The sequence below is a fragment of the Ipomoea triloba genome, chromosome 1 (genome assembly GCF_003576645.1).
Source record: "Ipomoea triloba cultivar NCNSP0323 chromosome 1, ASM357664v1".
NCBI classification, from domain to species: Eukaryota; Viridiplantae; Streptophyta; class Magnoliopsida; order Solanales; family Convolvulaceae; genus Ipomoea; species Ipomoea triloba.
Genome location: NC_044916.1, coordinates 28,742,577 through 28,754,580, shown reverse-complemented (window position 1 = coordinate 28,754,580; position 12,004 = coordinate 28,742,577). Strand labels below are relative to the sequence as shown.

The 12,004-nt window shown below is 36.0% G+C and overlaps 1 long non-coding RNA gene across 1 annotated transcript; it reads left to right on the top strand.

The window, feature by feature from the left end:
- The first annotated feature begins 6,679 nt into the window (after positions 1-6,679).
- LOC115995803 lies at positions 6,680-9,123 on the top strand. Its single transcript, XR_004093568.1, has 2 exons — positions 6,680-7,000; positions 8,599-9,123. It is a non-coding gene; the product is annotated as an uncharacterized LOC115995803 (long non-coding RNA).
- Positions 9,124-12,004: the final 2,881 nt, after the last annotated feature.

Genomic DNA, 12,004 nt, shown 5'->3' with positions numbered 1-12,004 from the left:
ACTCCCCTTGATTTCTCAAAGATGGCGTGATCTTCCCCTATTTTTTCGTTATCTCTTCCACCCTTGATGGTTTCATTAATTTGATCATAAGGTTGAGACCATATCCCTTCATTGGAGGTCATATCACCCCCCCTCAATTCCCTCGAACAATTCAAACGTGAAAATTCCTTCCTTATCCATCATCTCTTCCTCACATTCTCTATTCTCATTTCCCCACTCTAATTGCCTAAAAGAATCACCCTTTTCTTTTTCAGAATATAACGAAGTAATGTCCCCATCACCTTTCAACTCATCTCGTCCCGAACCATAAGATTCATTTTCTAAGAATTTAAAACTATTGTATTCATCTTCAAACAGACTAGAATCCCTATGATTTCCAACCAATAGATCACGATTTACTATAGAGTCATCCTCCCAAAAATTAAAGCAATCATAGTCGCAAGTAATAGAAATATCAATGCGTAGGGAGTCGTCTTTAAAAAGAGCATAAGTATCTTTATCAAGACTTTCGCACTCATTGATAAAATTGCCAACAAAGTCTATGGAATCATCCTCCCGGAAATAAAAACATTCAGTATCATAAGAATAAAAATCATTGTTGCATTGTAAAAGGGAGTCATCCACTCGAGTGTCAAAAGTAAATCTATCAAAAGAACATGGATCTTCGAAGGAAGTAATGCAAGAAGGTTTAGGAATGTTACCATGTGTAGGCTCTTTATCTTCCCATACCACTTCGATGTTCTCATCATCGCTCTCCATCTCGACTTCTTTTGGATTTTCCAATTCGAAAATTGGAACTTTTTCTAGCACCGGAGCATAGCAATCTACTGTCCCTTCAATACCTACTTCTTCTCCAGCATTTTGTGCCTCAACCCTTGGATTGGCTTCCGAGATTGGGAGATTCTCTACAAGTGGATAGTCTATCCGTGATGAACTTGTTCTCATGAACTCCTCCATCATGGCTAACATTTTTGTTTCGATCTCCTCCAATGGAAGTCCTTCTTCCCGGAGAGTAGCGAGATAATCCTTTAATTCGCTCCTGATTTCGGCTTTCAAGTTAGCCGTATTCTCCTTGGCCATTCTTGTGAATACTTCTATCTTCTCTTTAAGAACTTCGATTTCGTCCTTGGCCGGTGGGATATAATCACAAGGATCGGGTATGGTAAAATAAGGATTAGAAGGTGGTGTTTCAAGGAAATGTGTAGGATTGTTTACTTTAAGAATTTGTGATGGAGATGGGTAATGGTTGTTTGGGTGGGAATTATGGAACGAAAATGGCTCGGGAGTATAGCTTGGGTCAATTGTTCTCATTATCTGTGCAAGCTTACTCTCTATATTTTGGGTTATTTCTCTGGAGCTTACCGAGTCATTTTGATAGGTGGAGTATTGTGGGGGAAATTTGTTTTGATTCGGTGGGATAGGGTGTGTGTATGGTGGTGAGTGATGGTTATGTATATAAGGTGGATAAGAAGTTGGGTGCGGTAAGTAGTGATATGGAAATGGATAAGGGTTTTGAGGTGGATAGTGATATGTTGGTGGAATGTAAGTATGGGTGGAATGGGGATAATATGGATATGGTTGGGGTGGAACATAGTTTAAAGGATTTCCCTCATGGTGTAGGTAACCATGGGGATACATTTGAGCTCTCATTGGCAAGCTTACAAATGATTTTTAACAAAAATTTCCTGCACAAGGAACAACACATATATGCAACTAGAAGTAGTTGCAAGTGAGCAATAAAATATTCAAGACAAATAAGCTCACTTTTTCAACCAAGTAATGAAAAATAAGAAAATAAAACAAACAAAAAGAAAGCAATTCAAGAACTCTTAAAAATCAACTTCTAAAATGTCAACACAATTCAAGAACCGTTTGACATTCCCGGCAACGGCGCCATTTTGGTGTTTATAATTTAGTGGGAGGTGAATGTGAAGTGGTAAAACGAAGAGTCAAGACTCCCCGAGTGTCGTGTCTCTCAAGGATGGCGAATGGGAACCGAATTTATGTGTTGACCTTAATGGTGTTAAAAGGTAAGAGTTACAAGTATTACAAAAGATTGGTTTGATAAGTAACTTTGGGGGTTGTAGATAGGAAATTACACTAAGGATGCAAAGGAAAATGAAAGGGGTGTGCACCAAAGTCGAACACATTGATTGATCTACGTAGGGGATTTGGAAAACGAGTTTCGTGATCGAGTAAGGGAGTCAAGGTATTAGTACCGAGTGACGTCACACTCAAACTCTCAATCCTCATTCGGTTGAGACATATCATCAAACACTTAGTCTACCACTCCTCTCGGATCTTGTCCTTTCGGACTAAGAGTGGAGATATGGAAGAGTGGGGCCCGTGAGAGGCCGCTATCGCGCACACTCTCATTTCCCTATAGATTACTAACTATTCCGGCCGTAATAGAAGTAAAGCTTGAACAACTTCAACCATACTAACATCGATCCTACTCCTTTATCTTTCAAAACCATAAAGCAATTCTAAACAACAATCAAGAGTTCAACAAAGGCTCACACACCCAAAATACTCTACTCAATCATGGAAATCATTCAAAGCAATAAAATAGAGATTACTTTCAATCAATAAATCTAATCTAACAATTCAATGAAAAGACTATGTTACCCAAGGAGTGTTGAGTCTACATCTTCAATCCATCTTCAATCCTAAGATCTATATTAATCTAATGGAAATTGAGTGTGTTTTTTCCTCCCCAAAGGGGAAGGAGTAGTAAGAAAATTCAGATCTGAAAGTTGGGAGAGTCCTCCTCCAAAATTGGGAAAGAAGGGTTTAAATAGCTGTCCAAGAAGTCGAATTTTCGCTGCTGTCCTACTGTCCCGCTTCCACGCCTGTCACACGCGTGTGGTCTTGCGTGGGAGCTCTCTGGATTAAATCCACGCCTGCTCACAAGCGTGTGAAGGCACGTGGCAGCCTCCTGCTTGATGAATTCTTTGTTTGTTGCTTCTTTTGGCCCAAAACTTTGCTGTATCCTTCGGAAATGACTTGAAGTATTTTTCTTGAGCTGGATTTGTCAAATAGAAGTTAATTAGAGGTTTTACCCATGAAAGTGATCATAATTAGGTGCTGAGGCATTAAATATTATCTAAACATGACCCGAATTTTGACTGTTTTTGGCACTTATCACATCATAAAAATCATTAAGTCATATAACTAACCCATAGACCATCACCTTATAATCATATCCATTATTACTCCATCACCATCTATATTATTCCTATTCACTACTGCTAAAGCATTAACCATCAGTACTCTTTAATTAGTGCCCATAATCAATCTTCAGTCCATAAGTTTATAACCCATGTATCAACCTCTTATTCAAACATCACCATCATCATTATAAGCTTCGTTATGAACCTTTAATCCATCATTATTCCCTTAATCATAATCAGCTTTGCCATTAGTCCATCATTAGCCATAATCACAATATTTAGCATGCACTACATCATCACCATCAATTCCTAATCCTCATTAGCACTTAACTATGACCATTAATATCAATTACCACTTAATCACCATTAATAATAAATTCCATAAATGACCTTTAATCACTATTAAGCTCCATTAGTCCATAACTATTATAAGTAACCATTATTCAATTAATCACCCTCATTAGCTAGTAATCACCTTTCAATCTTTTTCGATTCATGATCAAGTTCCATTAAATGATAATCCATTCGTCATCATCAGCACCCATTATCACATAATATCATCTTTAATCCATGTAGCTTAATCACCATTATTGACCAACTAACAATCAATAACCATATTTGATTCGTAATACCATCATAAATAAGCCATCATCATCCTCGTAATTAATGTACCATTACTATCATAATCACACCCAATCATTACTAACAAATACCATCAAATTATCATTAGACAATAATCCATATATTTTAACACAAAGCTCATAAATTCCTATTTCAACTATCAATCATCAAATCTTAAGTGACAAAACCAACTTAAGGGATTTCTTATCTCTTGGGTGAAGTTCTTTTGGCAAGAATGGCTTTTGAACCTTTAATCTTTCACCAAAAATTCCTAAGCAAGACATACCACCATAACAATAATTTTTAAGAGATTTTAACCTATAGTTAGGTTCTAGGGAAGAAAACAAAGCTTTTAACCGAACAAAAATAGAAATTTATCGAATATTTGTGATCTTGATGAAGGATTCTAGCTATGGAGGTTGCTAATCTTGAAGATGAAAATGAAGAATTTCTCTCTCTCTTTATTTCGGCCAAATGGGATAAGAATGAAGAAACTTGGAGATCAAGTCTCTATTTATAGCAACTCTAAATTAATTTAATACAAGCTTGTGGTGTAGGGAGTTGCCAAGTGTCAAATTCCTATGATAACTCAAGTAAAATATCTTTGGCTAGACTGTTAAGGGTTAAAACAGATATAGTTACGGTAGGAAATAATTTAGGTAGGGTTAAATTCGAAACCAAAATTATCCCGAACTCAAATCTCACCTTAAATTCTAAAATCGGGCAATGTTCGGTACATCGCGAAATACAACGATGCTACGGTCGAAATAAATTTTCACTGTTACGGGCTAATTTAATTAAATAGGAAATTCAAGGTTAATGGTATGGTGCCTAATAACCCACTTCCTAGGACAAACGGGACAGAACACATACTCCTAAAAATTTTACGGTAGAAAAATTAGAGAATTTTAATGGCCCAATAAAAAATTGGGCTAAAATTATTAATTTGGAATTGGGCTAAAGTTAGGTTCAGAACATTACGAAATAATCACATTTGGGCTTAGGGATTTAAGTAGTAAAAAAAATTAAGTTGACCCAATGCCCATAACAAAATAGTTAGATTTATATAAAATAATAATAATAATAATCCCTTTTTGAAAATATTTATTAAAATAATAATGTTAGGAAAATATGAGGTATTACAAAAATAGCGATAACCATCAGAAAATAAAATGGGTGCAGGACCCTAGATGTCTGTATAAATTAAATCCAAAACAAAAGAACTAGAAGAGTCAATACGAGATAAGGGAAAACGAGCAGACTTGTCCACTGACAAGCACTACAAAGACCTGAATTACAACGAGACACAGACCTTTACCCACTAACTGAACAAAAACGTAAAACAGAACCAAGAACACGATCATGAGGATGACTAAGACGATCATGCCAAGTAGGAACAGAGGCGCAGGTCGAAAAAAATGCAGAAGGCGACGAACTGTAACTCGAAACTGGCAAGATGTAAACAACCCCAGAGCTATTGCCCCGCAGCAGAGGTTCCTTGGTTTGAATATCCTTCACAACAAAAAACGACAGATGAAACTCAAAAAAGACATTATTATCTGTAGTGAATTTCTGAACAGATAAAAAGGACGTAGAAAGCGAAGGAACACGAAGAATATTAGATAAACGAAAAGAACGAGAGGAGGTACTAAAGGAAGCATGACCAATATGACTAATAGGAAAACCCATACCGTCACCAACACAAAGAGTGTCAGTACCCATATACTCCTCAGGAACAGACAACGCAGCAATATCTGGCGTCACATGATTCGTAGCACCCGTGTCTAGGACCCACAACTGAGAGTCAGGAGGTGGCGCCCCAACATCATGATAGGACAAGTTCGCACAAGGAGCAACAACTTCATTAAACCTGTCATAACAAGCCGCGTCGGAGTGACTTGGACGCCCACAAATTTGACAGAACACATGACTGCCACTGGAGCCACCCCGATCACCACGGCCACCACGACCAGTCGGCGACTGCTGAATAAGTAATTAAGGTTAGGAATCAAATTTTTTTTTATAGATTACCCCAGTAGAACTTTTTGTCATTAGGAGATCATCCAATTGCACTACTCAGTAGACTTATAGGGCTAATTTGACATTTTTCTATCAAATTCTCATTATTTGGTTAAAAAATGTGAGGTCTTTTTAAGAAATGTAATATTCTATAACTTGATCTTAGTTCATTTTTTTGTGATATTTATAGGAATCTCATTTCCCAAAATTCTTAGGTTATGTGAGATCTTTGAAAATATTTACATTCTCTAAAAAAAAAAAAAAAAAAAAACCATTCCTTTAACCAAGAGTCCTCTTAGGATTTAAAACAAAACCTTAACTTTTGTTTTTTTTTTTTAAAATATCCACTAGGGTTTGAACATATGATTATCCATCTAGAATGGTAATTAGAATGTCATCACACTACATATATAGTAGTTGACATTTGACAACCCTAACTTCTGTTTATTTATATGGAATCCTAATAATTTTTTTTAATGTTTATTAATGTACTCTTGATAGGGTTGTTTGTTTGTGGACAATGGGGTGTGGTATAGTGATACACATGTGTGCAACCTCCACTCCGACATACTCTTGGCCTAATAGTTTTGAGAGTAACTTCAATTCTATTCGAATTTAAAGACAAAATCTATCACTATGCTAATAACTTAGGAAGTAAATTTAAATTATGAATAATTAAGGCACGGATTGTATTCAGGTTAGGACTAATATATTTTATAGGATTTTTAGGACTAATGGTGTCCGTTGAATTAGATTCTTGGATGGTGTAAGATCAATCTTATTTTTTTGTTTTGTTTGGGATGACCGTGAGTTTTTTTAACATATTTGGGGTATTTTTGACTTTTATAAGTGCTTTAATTTTGGAAGATTTAGTGGTTTACTAAAATTAAAATTATTTTGACGATTCAGTTCCTTGTTTCTCGTTGTTGTGCGAAAGCTTTCTCTCCCCGCGTGTGCCGGCTTCGTGTCTCTGTTGGAGAAGTCGACGGACGCAGACGGAGCAGTAGTTGTTCACGGTGATTCTCGGCTGGAGGTTTCCCGGTGGTTCTCGGCTTTGTTGGAGGTTCCGGCGCTATTCTTCTTCGTCGTTTGTGGCAGTCGATTGTGAGGGATTTGCAGGGGTGGTGCGGCTATGGCAGAAGGTTCAACTCGCCGCCGGCGAAGTAGGTCGTCGGCGTCGAATCCAGGTTAGTTTTTTTTTTTTTTTTTGGGTTCATTGTCCGCGTGTGTATGTTTGTAATTGTAGTTTTGAATGTATACTTGTTAAAAAATGTTAAGGGCGATAAGGGTTTATCGTTTTTTTTTCTGAATTTTGTTAATATTACTGCCGAATTTTGTTTGTTATTGGGATTACAGTGAGTTTTTTGTTTCATTTTTTTTGTTATTGGGATTACAGTGAGTATTTTGTTTCGTTTTTTTTTTTTGTTATTGGGATTACTGCCGAATTTTGTTTGTTAATATTACTGTCGATTTTTGTTTCGTTTTCTTTTAATAATATATTCTGAATTTTTTAAATGTTATTTACTGCCACCGTATGTGCTCAAGTTTGTGCACATTGAATGTTATTGAATATTTGCGATTGAGCTATTTTTTCGCCTTTAGAAGTAATTTTGAGTGGTATATCAAGGCGTTAAACTTTGTTATATGTAAATATATGCATTTCCATGTGTGCATGAATTAGTAGTTGTTTTATGATCCCAACAAAAAGATGCTAAATATGACTTAAGAGTTCAAGAGGTATTTTACTTTTTATTCCCGGTATATTATTTTGAGAACTTTCAAGTTGGGTAAGGTTCAGCGTTTGTGGATGGATCTGATGTTACAACCTGACGTATCTTATAGCTGGTCCAGGTTTTTAACTAAGAGGCGTTTGTGGATGGATCTGATGTTACACTCTGGATTGTTGTCTAACCGAATAGTTGCCAGTGTAAAAATTATTCAGAAATCAAGAACCTTTTTATTGATTTTGCAACAGTTGAATTTGATGGGAAGCACTTACACTTTCAAACTTAACCATCAGCAAATAGGAGGCTGAATAACTCTGCTAAGAATTTTCCATTTTATAAACAAGAATTTTGAGTGTTAGATTTTTTTTAGAGCTATATAAGAATACATTCATATGCTTGCACCAGAAACTTGCTGCCTATGTTTTTGCCCAGTTAAAATTTATAAGTCATTTGAATGGAATTATATGCCAATGTGTAATTATTGTATGCCAATGCCTATAATGACTAACAAGTTTTAGTATGTTATTAGTATGTGGTTTAATTTAGCAACTGTATGTGGGATTTCGTTGTTCATTTACTGGTGTGCCAAGTGGCATGGTGTTGTGTGCTAATTTCGCAAATATTGTATGCATAAGGTTATAGTGCGGTGGGTTTGTGCTTTTTTTTTTCTTATGGTGTGCCAAGGGGGGTTTAATTGTGTGCTATTTGTCCAAGTTCATGTCTTTGTTGATTTTTTCCTTCCTTTTGTTATCGTATGTGCTCAAGTATGTGGGTTCATTTTGCAATTGCATGGGTGGATTTCGTGGTTTGTTTACTATTGTGCCAAGTGGTATGGTGATGTGTTCTATTGCGCAAATATTGTGTGCATAAGGCTATAATGTGATGGTTTCGTGGTTCATTTGTTGGTGTGCCAAGTGGGATTTAATTGTGTGCCACCGTTGTGTTTCTTCTGTGCCTAAATCTATTGTAGCTTTTGATATTAATTGTGTGACAGTGTTCAATTTAATATATTCTGTGGCACGATTCATTTTCATGTTTGTATGGTTTATTGGTGGCAGCAAAAAAGGGCTAGGGTTGCACCGGTGGTGGCGTCTTCGTCCCTCTTCCCTGATGATGATGACGATTTCGTTAAAGGCCCTGTTCCATCCTTACAAAGGAATAGACAGGATCCACCACGTGAGGTCCCGAATAATGTGTTAACTGCTGATGAACGAGAAAGGTTTCCCCATGCTAAACTTAGGGTGCGACCTTCTTCTATCGATGAAAAATGCTGCCCCATATATGGTTTCTTGGATTGATCACACTCTGGGATAAAGTAATTACCATTTCCTTGGCAAGTCTGTACACCCGGTGCCTCAGTATTCCCTTCATGTCCATTTGGGCAATCGATTCACACGTTCAGCCATACAATATTTCACTTAGTGGCACACAAATTATCAATCAAACAAATTATTTGCCATAAGGTCTATAACTACAATAGATGCACTTGTATCAATAAGCTTCTGTATTAATTTTTTCACTTGTTATCAAAACTTATATTACTTCCTTCCGTTACAAACAAATAACACCAAATAATTAAGAAACATTGGAGAATCTAACATTTTATAATTTAATCACTGTCCATTCTTGTAGTTCTAACATAATTAACGCAAGGCACACACATTCTCAAATCCATGCACACAATGCATAGCTTAGGGGCTCGAAACCATTCACACACCTGTGTATACAACTTACAATTACTCCAAAAATAAATGAATACTTATCTCTAACTAACGTATTTTTTTGCAATCTTAAAATCAAATATTACTTCAAACTACGGTATCCATTTCCTTTTCGGTTCATGCTATGTTGTTAATGAATAAGCCTCTTTATTAAATTTTTTCCCCTTTCTATCTAATTGTATATTACTTCTTGCCATTACAAACATATAACCATCTTTTTCAAACACGGTTTGGTATATTATCACCCTAAAATTTTAGATTCTAACATCTCTATATTTTAACATTGTGCATTTGTGTGCTTATACCATAAATCACGCCAAGCACACACCTTCTCAATTACAGGCACACAACATATAGCGTAGAGGCTGAAAACCATAAACATAAAATGTTCTTCCCCATCACGAATATTCATTGTTTCAATGCATATGTTTTAATATCCACCATTGTTTCAAGGCCCACCTCCTTTGCAAAATTATTCATTTATCAAAGATACATTAAGAATTGAAGTTCTGTAACTTATCGTAATTTGTTGTCATCTCTATGTTTTAATTTCTTCAAACATCATTTGCCCATCTTCATCTATTGTAGTGTGCTCTTCTACAGCTTCAATGGCCTCCATTTTTAAAAGGATTTGCCGTCTAAACCACTCTGAATAATTGCCGATCTCTCTAATTGTTAATACCATTGCAGCTTTTTTCTACCATATTTAATAACACCATACAGGCGTTCTTTTTTGTTAATTATATGCTTCCCTTAATTAAAATTTAAAATTTATGTTCATTGCCTTATTTACCCTTCATATTTAAAACTAACGTGTTCCTATTGTCTAATCCTAATTAATCTCAACCATTTAATCTAATTCTATTGATGGTTAGGATTAGTCTTAATAGTCCACTATATATTAGGGTCCTCATGTGAATAGGGGCCTATATACATTATTATTCACATGTTGAAAACAATGATATATTATAATTTAAGGGTATAGTGCCAAATAGATGAGAACAGGATTTGTCAATAATATCTGAAGATAGAGACTAAGTACAACTAGAATAATAGAGTCTTAACACTCCCCTTCAAGTGAAGGGTGTCGTGATGCAACCTGAAGCTTGTCTTAAAGAAATACAAATCGAGTAGCAGGCAAGGGTTTGGTGAAGATGTCAGCTAGCTGGTCTTTAGTAGAAATAAAATGAACAGAGAGCTCTCTAGAGGCCACTTTATCCCGTACAAAGTGATAGTCAATCTCAATGTGCTTAGTCCTAGTATGAAACACATGATTGGCACACATGTATGTAGCTCCCAGATTGTCACACCATAGTCTACACTTAGTCCTAGCATGAAACACATGATTGGCACACATGTATGTAGCACCCAGATTGCCACACCATAATCTAGAAATCAGCAGCGAAGAGACGCCCAACTCCCGCAACAAAGACACGATCCAAGTGACCTCAGCAGAGACATCCGCCAACGCCTTGTATTCAGCTTCAGTAGAAGATCTAGTAATCGCGCGTTGTTTCCCGCACACCCACGAGACAAGATTCACCCATAAGAAAACAACAAACCCACTTGTAGACTTCTGGTTTTCCTAACAGTCTGCCCAGTCAGAGTCAGAGAAGGCATGTAGCTCCATAGAATGGGATTTGCGTAAACGCAAGCCATAATCCAGGGTCCCTTTAACATAATACAACACCCGTTTTAGCTCTGATATCATATGAGAACATGATTCTTCAATAATATCTAAAATAGGTTACAAGAGCATATATACACAAATAGAAGATAGAGACTAAGTACAACTAGAATACTAGAGTCCTAACAAATAAACTCTCAAATTTTTTAAAAGCATTCAATTGAATGCAATATCTAATTAAAATAAAAATAAAAATTGCAATTTGCATATTTTTATGTATAAACCAGCTATAACATGCTATTGTTGATATGACAACTGTAATCTATAACATTTTTTTTTGCATATATGTTAACGTTTAGTATATAAACCCCATTTATGTAATTGACAAATTATTATGGCAATAGTTAGATTAAGACTTAGTGCAGTTGGTTCGTGACTGACTGAAAATCTAATAGAAAAGAACCTGCAACAACTATGTCCAAAATCTATTCCAGGTGGTTATTTTACAGTTGGATGAAGAAATAAATGCTTTGGGGTGGATTAAAAGAATATTCAAGATTAAGTGAGAGATCGAATGGTACGGTTAATGTATATTCTCTCAATTATGGCCTTAAGAGTGAAAGAGTAATTGGATTACAAGAAAATTGTAACACCCCAATTTTCACATCTAGGATTTATTACAAAATCCCTAATAATACAATACATTGCGGAAGCATCTAACCAGCAGAAAACTAGGTGTTACCGCCACGCTTAGGTATCTTTCCTATACCCAAACGCTAAGGCTAAACTTACAACAACATCAACATCGACATCCAACTTAATACATATGGAAATAATTCTTCTAGGGTGTCTATTCTAGGATCTCAACCTCAACCTCAACTTCCATCCTATTCAGAGCTGACGCTAGACAATATCTGATAAGAGACACGGTGAAGTGTAGTTAGCACGACGGCTAAGTAAGAAAATCCATGGTCACTCAAGATTCAACGAAGGTTTTCAAAACACGTATAAAAGAGTTTTGTTAACTTTTACCCATTTGATGAGATTTCACCTGAAAATAAGTTAACAATGAAGACTTGCACAAAAAGTGTTTGGTGAATCAACATCAACCTGTCT